Below are 8484 nucleotides of genomic sequence, written 5' to 3' on the forward strand. Positions count from 1 at the left end.
CGGCGCGCCGCGCACGGTCCTGGGAGCACGCGCTTCCTGGGCTTCCATGTGGCCCGTGCTCGTCCGCGGGGTCCGCAGGTACGCCACGTGCTCGCTCGTGATTTACTTTCTTTGCCCGCGCCGGATCGCGGTGGTCCTCGGGGGCCTCCTTTATGCAAACGGGAATCCTTAATCAGTAAAATCCAGGGCGTCCCCCACGTGTATACGACATTGCTCAGGATAAAGAGCTTTCTGGACAAATGCGTGCGTTACACCCGCATGTGAGTGCACAAATCGTTGAAAAGTGTTTCCTTTAGCTGGTCCTGGGTAAACCCAAACGCATGCCGGAGCAGAGGTTTCCATAAATACAAGTTCAGCACCTACTAGCACAAGTTGCGAAAAGGAACCTACTTCTGAGACCCTCCCATACAGCGTGCTTAAGGGAATTCCGGAGTCTCAGAAATATCGCTAAAAGAAGTGCAGATTCATAACACTGATTACAAACACGGCAATTTTAAGCCGATTCTAAAGAACCCAGTGTTGGAAAGCACATAACATTACTGCATGATTTTATGAACTATCTGTAAAAACATTGCCACTTTCTGCCTATACTGTACAAACGTTAAAAAAAATCTTGGTAGTATTTGCTTATTTGCTATCTCCTGACTCCGTTTATCAAGATTTGCTGCTTATGTTGAACTTCCACGCTAGTGATGATGTAAAAATAATGCTTTATATGTACCAAGGACGTGTGTTCTATCCACTTCTTGCTTTACATTTCAAACTAGACGGCCAATTTACAATATTTAATCTTTGGGAAATAGTCATTTATGAGTCTTTCAGAGAAAAATCAGCTCATTGCTGATTTGGTTCAGAAGTAGAATTTACATCCTTTTTCTTTAAAACGCTCTTCTTTCAATTAAAATGGCTGGGGAACTGTAAGAGTATTCACACTCTGAATCATGGGAAATCCCACCTATATATAGGTTTCTTCTGAGCAGTAGAGAAGTTGTTTATCTCACAGTTTCTTTCCAATTACAATAAAGACTACAATACTCTTAGTTTTGCAATGCTATTTTTAGACATCTAACAATATCTCTGTGGAAATATGACATATAAGCAACTGTTTTCTGTAACTGTGGTGGAGGGGGTGGATTTAATTCTTAAAGACTGCATTGCTTATGTTAATTGGGAATTTTAAAAATGTAAACTCATTCAACCCTATATATTTGGAAATCCCAGAAAGTTTCAAAATTAGTAGATTGCATTTTCTTTTAAAGGGATTTCCTCCCACTTTCTTTCAATTTGATAAATTATGGTAAGTGTACTTAATAATAATCGAAGACTTTTAAGTCTCAATTAATTTGGAGGTTAGTAAATACTTTCTATTTTCTGGGAGTCACTATTAACTAGAAATTCACCTTCCTCGATTTCAGGAGTCAGAGTTAGGTGAACTTTATTACTAAAGTGATAAAGTGGTTATTTTTGTGGTTATTATTCTGATGGGCAGTTAAGTGTCTGACTGCTAACAAATGCCCATTGCAACCAGGAATTTCAAAATATAGCTATTGGCAATGTCTCAGAAGATACACAGGCTTCCCGTATTAGATTGAAATGTAGTATTGTTTCACATAATCTAGAGCATTCTAAGTAGACGTAAAACCGTCAGTCCAACAGCAGATAGCTCCTTGTAACTGAATGTTTGCATGCTAGCTAATAAAATCAACAAATACCCATGAGCTTCAGAATGTTGTAGACATATGAACTGAGAATAACTAAAAAGTTATTGTATCTTATTAAGAGCATTCAGAATTTTTTATTTTCTATTATTTCCATTTGACTGTCAGTATCAAGTAACTTTTGGTCAAAAGCATAAATTTGATTATTGTCAATATCAAAATAACTTGGAGATCATCTGTAAGTTTCCTATAATAATTAAACACAAGTATATGTCATAATTTTATAATTTTTCGCATAGGTGTCTATAATTATTTATTATTTTCTCCTATTTTAATTTTATGAGAAAAGGAAAACAAATTTAAGTACCACTCATGTTTGGAAATTTAACCTGTTGTAAACTAAGAACATTTTGGTTCTTCAAAAAATGATGATCAATGATAAAAATCCAAAGATTAAATTCTGGATTTTTAACAATGTAGAAATGTAAGTGTCTGAAAATGTAGTCAAGTCCAATTGTGTTTGATGTTTAGGCTCTGTGAAATATTCAGTCTAATTTAACAATCGTGTTGAGTGCCTGCTTGTCTTTCAGTACTGGTTAGAGATAAAACAAGGAGGAGGATAGATCCCATTTGCAGCCCTGGGTGGCATAGTTGGACTGCTAACCCCAAGGTTGGTGGTTCAAACCCCACAGCTTTTCCACAGTAGAAAGATGAGGCTGACCATCTGTTCCCATAAAGATTTCAAAATTGGTATGGGTAGGAATCAGCACTGACTAGACTAGATTTTCAAAGGGCTCACGACCCACAGGTTGAGAAACTGCTTTAAAACATTTTATATTTATATATACATGTATATATGGCGCTCACCTGCAGATATTCTAATATTGGTGGTCAGAAGTACAGACAGAGTAATATTAAGAAAAAGTCAAAGGTCACGCTTATCTGAAGTCAGGGCTGATACCTCCTGGTACTTCGTTTTTTGCATTAGATAAAAACCTGTTGGATTAATCAGTAACATCGGTAACATGAGTTTGTTAATCTTGATAGGTGCTGCTGTCTGCATCTATATGTTACTAATACAGGTACAGAATCCATGAGAAACTAACCTAGGGCATCTCAAATCCTCCAACAAAAAAGTTAAATGAGCACAAAGGTGAAAACGGGCAATGTCTTCAGAAATAATTATGAAAAACTTAAGGTATGCTAACTATAACAATCCAGGCTAAGAAGGAAGGTTCTTTGGGAAAATTAGAGGACTGTTAAATCTTTGCTCTCTGGAGGTGTAATTTTGTTTAAGGACTCAATTTAACAATAAAAAATCATTCCAAACATGGATTGCACTCTATCTGGAGTAGAAATGTTTATGTACGATTTATGATGAACTGGGTTTTTTCTTAGTCACTTAGCTATGAGAACAGAATATGTAGCTATGAACTCAGTCGTCTATACAGTCTTAAAAATTACAAATAACAGACATCAAGCATAAGAGTCTAGGGCAGGAGAAATTACCAAATGCTAATTCCATACTAATGTCAATTTCATCCAATTTGCTAAAAGTTTGGGTTTTCTTTATATCCTTCCTTTCAACTGTAGAATTTAATTTCAATTTATATCAGAGGGAGCAAGTGATTCAGTTGATCATCTAAGTATATTCAGCTATCTATAAATTCCAGATATTGAATATGTAATTACCTCATTGAAACTGATTGTATAATTAACTCTTTGAAGTAACACAGATTTAACAGTTGTCATATTATTTTACAAACTACGTTTTAAATATCTACATTTAGGTGCATTAATATCTAGACCTAATACTTTTATATGTTTAAAGTAGTGGAAATGATTTCTACTTCATATACATTCTGATTCTTTCATTCAAAATCCATGTCTTTATTTTAACTTGCTTTTCTGGTGGCCTTTTGAGCAGTGATGACAGTATGGTCAGATTGACGATTTGTGGAGGCTCAATTGTTATTTCTGACAGTTTGAAGAATACATCGAGGCATACAATTATGAAAACCAAGATGTAATATATCTCAGCAACTTCCCAAAAAGGAAGTATGTTTTTGGAAAATTCTGTTAACCAATTCACCCTCGTTTCCTGAAATGTCAATTAGCCATTTTCTAAATGTAGGCAGAAGATTTCAGTGTATCTGCCTGTTTATCATATAACCAATCAGTTGTCTTTGAGTCCTTGCTAATTCATGGCAAACCCGTATATATCAAAATAAAACTTGTACCGTAAGGTTTTTGGCGGCTGTTTTTTGCTTTTTGCAAGTAGATCATTTTTCTTCTGAGGTGTCTTGCATCTCCATCCTTTGGTTAGCACCTTAGCACATTAACTGTACTACTCCTAGCTGTTCCATGGGAGAAAGAGGGGGCTTCCTACTCCCGTTAGGAGTTGCAGTCTCAGGAAACCCACGGGGCAGGTCTACTCTGTCCAATTCTTATGAATTGGAATCAATTAGATGATAGGGAGTTTGGGATTTTTTGCTTGTTTGGCAATTTCTTTTATCACATAACAGTACAAAGAACAAGTAAGTATATTGCAAAAGTTTGACAGACCCAAACTCAAGTGTAACCATGAAAATGGTTGTCCTCAAAATGACAAATGTAAGGGGCAAGTGAAAACATTACAGAGGCAGACTCAGGTTTCCACACCACAATTGTCCGAAGAGAATACCGAGACTCATCCATGAGCATGTGAAATTCACTTATTTGAGGCCATGTCTGTGGTGGCATGCTCTCAGTGGGAAGATCAGCCACGTCTGGCACAACTGTTTATAAGAATTTTCCAAACTGAGAAGGTTAACTCTCGGTACATATTTAAAAGCAAATGATAATTAGATTTAGCCATATATCCTTGGGGGTCGGGTCATGGTTTTAAAATTTGCTTGCAAAATATGTAGAGCAAATTGTTCTTCTTCCCCGGCTAGAAGGTCATAGCAGTTAGTTACTACATGGAGCTGCAACTAAAATTAACCCAAAAGATGGTGTACGACCAAGTCAAAATAGGTGGGGGTGAGGGAAATTGAAGTTTATGAGCCATAAAAGTCCACACAGAAAATCAAAACAGGGAGGGAGATAGTGCCCGGGGGATAGGTTCTGGAAAAGAGCCTAGGAAGGTGGGTGGTAGAAATATTCTAGTATTTTAATCGAATGGTTGTATGGGTATAAAAGAAATCATTGTTACACTGAGGATTAGTGATTTACGACCTTTATGTATATTATCTCCTAATTTCATGACAGCGACAGCAACAACCAGGAAAAAGGGAGTAGTGTAAAAACCCAAGGTAAAAAGAAGAAAAGGAATTAATGAGTCACATAGAAGTATGATTTTGGTTAAATGTCTGCATATTGTCTCTTGCTGGCTTTTGTATGTTCCATGAATCATTATGCATGGATGAGCTAATTGCACTTAGAGACTCGTGGACAGGACAGACAAACAAGTAACAGGTAACAGTGAAGAAATTACTCATTCTAACATTAGCCAGAAGAGCTGGCTTTTTACCATAACAAATATTCAGGAAAAGGCTCACTTCTAACATTAGCCAAGAGAAATCTCTTTTTCAATATTAAATGTTTAAGAAATGAGTAACATCTTACATTTATTCCAGTGAGCTAGCTATATCAATATGTATTGCTTACATTCACATATAACACTAGCTAAAAACAGCTGGCTCTTTCAATAGCTAGTGGTCTGGAAAGATTTGTACCTAAGTTTGGTGAAAAGAGTTATTTCAAAAGCTAATCTATGTTTAAATAAAGTAATTGCCACCAAATTTGTCCTTAAAAAAAATCACTTGTTGAATTAATGAAACATGAAAATTATACCCACAGGATCATGAGTATAATCCCGTTTTATGAATATCTTCTTCAAGATTTATGTAGTAAGTCTTGTAATTTTAGATGAAAAGGGAGGGGTACTTTGCGTTTGTGGTTTTATTACTTATGCTAATGTAGTCTTGTACTAAGGAATTCTGATAGTGCAGAAACTAATTGGTTGCTAATTTAAAGGCCCGTTGTTTGAACCCACACATCACTCTGTGGGAAAAAATATCTGGAGATTTGCTTCCATAGGTATTAAGTGAATATTTATGGAATCCTCTGTCCTATGAGGTCACTGTGATTCAAGATCAATTCTAAAGCAACAGGAACAAAAGGAGACCTTGGTGCAGTGGTTAAATATTTAGCTGCCAACTGGTTCAAGCCCACCAGCCATGTCATGGGAGAAAGATGCTCAGCCTTGGCAACCCAGCAGGGCAATTCTACTAGGTCTGGTCGGGTTCCCATGAGCTCAAATGGACTTGATGGCAAGGGGGTTCATTTTATACAAAGGACTCCACTCCTGGTGGTAGAATCAATGGATGAGTGCTGGACTGCCCTGGTGGTACTGTAGGTTAGATATTAGACTGCTAAACACAAGGTCAGTGGTTCAAACCTACCAATGGCTCCATGGGAGAACAAGACAGTCTCAGATACCCTATGTAGGTTTACAGAATTGGTTCGATGACAATGCGTTTGGTTCTCATAACTGAAAAGTCAGTGGTTTGAATCCATCAACTGTTTAGTGGATGAAAAGTCCTGGCAATCTACTCTTGTAAAGTTGATAAACTAAGAAACTTTATGGTCCCACAGGGTTGCTGTGAGTTGAAATCAATGCAATCGCACACAACAACAGTCTTAAACAGAAGTAACTGGGGAGTGCAAACAAGCTCAGCTGTTGGAAATACCAGAAGATCTGCTTCCAGAGTGCCAGCTATTGAAAACACTGTGCGGTTCAGCTATACTCTGAGATATCGTGGCTGCCCCACGTCAGAACTGGCTCAGTGACAAATGGATTGATCTGATAAACAAAGGGACTGAGTTGGCCCCTAGGTAGGAAATAGTGAGAGGATAAGGATCATTGGCAATAGGGATAAAGAATGGCGGTGACATTGTGACTACAATCTAATGAGATGGTCAAGCTTGTGAGCTGTAAAATCAAAAATGAGTTGGGACCAAGGGATGAAATTTTGTTAACTGGGAGAAGGGGTGTAGTTAAAAGGATGAGAAGGCAGAAAGTTATAAACATGACAAACTGATCATGGTTAACAAATGACTCAGGAGCAGAGAAACAGAAATAGTGTCACTAACTCAGCTGTCTGAATCCAGCTCTGTCTTAAAGAACACACACCCTGCCTTCTTCCACTGTCCTTGTGTTATTTGATCCATCCTCCGATAGCCAAGGTACCTCTTCCTATGTGAGCAAGGAGAGGAGTTAGGTCACAGGGATGGATTGCTTTAGCCAATCCAGGTAAACTAAACAATGTTGAGCCTTTTTTGTAGGGCCCCCCGAGCTGCATGCAGCTTGTCCTGTGATCAGTCTCTTCTGCCGGAATTGATCTAAATGCTATAGATTTTGCAAATGAAACGCTTGGAGTTACGCAAATGAAGTGGTTAGAGTCCACCAAAGGGATTGGTCAACTGTTGCCCCACTGGGGAGGGCCAAGGCTTGACATTGGAATTTGTCAGAAGTTTCAGAAGGAAAGCGTAAAGGCAAGAGAGAGGTGGTGAGGGATCTGCTGTAAGGCCTGAAACGTGGGTCAAAAGCTGTAACCCAGAAAATGGCAGTAGACTCGGAAGAAACCTGCTGTTAAGAATGCAGCTAAGAGAGCTGCACAAAGCTTCTAGGCTATCAGTTGGGTGGTAGCAGAAGGGGGTGGCAAACAGTAGGAAAATCATATTGCAGGGGCTTGCCAACCTGAGGGGACTGGGAGAGGCCTCTCATGAGGCTTGCACTGCTGAGAGAGAGTGCTCACACAGGGAATTGTCAGCTAGCTGCAACAGCAGAGGAGCTGAGAGTGCCATTCTGAAGTGCAGAAAGGAGGGGTGTGCCCTTCTTTTTAGGGTATCCTAGATTTTTCCCACATGCTTTCTGACCCTGATCTTGAGTTGAACCTGATGCCAAGTACCTTGTTACTTAAAAAAACACCAAAGGGTGATGGTCAGTGAATTTTGTGTGGCTATGGCAAGGAATCATCCAACCTAAAAGAAAAGAGTGTAGTAGGTGTCAACATTGGTGAAAAGATTGCAGAATGAAGGTAAGCCTTACCTCTACCTTACAGGAATCAGATCTTAGCCTGATGGTGATCCTTTGCTCCTCTTTAAATTAGCGCACCTGAGGTTCTGCTTGGGTGAACATTAAAAATGCCTGTAGCACACCTTAGCATAATCAACCATTTAAAATCAAAAGGGCAACATTTCCCCAAGGACAATGCTGAGAAGGGTTAGGCAAGAAGGAGGGCCCTGGGAACCTCACCTCTCTCTACCTGCCCCTTCTGGCTATCTGACCCCGATTGTTGCCAGAGCCACTGCCGGTGGATCTGCATGACTTTGCACCCCCGACCTGCGTGCTGCATCATTGCATGTGGCTGCATGAATCTGAAGAGGGACCGATGGACTGGTATGGGACTTGTGGACTTGAGTTGGACTGGGCTGGGATGTTTTCTCAATACATAATAACTTGTTGATATAGAGATCTTTCTTACACATAGATGAGTGTTATTGGATTTGTTTCTCTAGTCAACCCGGCCTAATACAGAACGGAATGTAGATAGAGCAGTGGTTCTCAGCCTTCCTAATGCAGCGACCCTTTCATATAGTTCCTCATGTTGTGGTGACCCCCAACCATAAAATTATTTTCATTGCTACTTCATAACTAATTTTGTTACTGTTATGAATCGGGCGACCCCTGTGAAAGGGTTGTTCGACTCCCATGTTGAGAACCGCTGCTCTAAGAAGTCCTGGTAGCATAGTAGTGGGCTACAGTACGCCCACCTGTTAA

At 39.2% G+C, this 8484-nt stretch overlaps 1 long non-coding RNA gene across 1 annotated transcript in view; it reads left to right on the forward strand.

The window, feature by feature from the left end:
* LOC123522413 overlaps nucleotides 1–8484 on the forward strand; it is a 46013-nt gene continuing 37529 nt past the window's right edge. Inside the window, exon 1 of the long non-coding RNA XR_006680680.1 lies at nucleotides 1–78. This is a non-coding gene — a long non-coding RNA (uncharacterized LOC123522413). The remainder of the gene's footprint in view (nucleotides 79–8484) is intronic.

This window comes from Echinops telfairi, unplaced genomic scaffold, assembly GCF_000313985.2.
Source record: "Echinops telfairi isolate 266 unplaced genomic scaffold, ASM31398v2 ScPeMD7_7405;HRSCAF=8443, whole genome shotgun sequence".
NCBI lineage: Eukaryota > Metazoa > Chordata > Mammalia > Afrosoricida > Tenrecidae > Echinops > Echinops telfairi.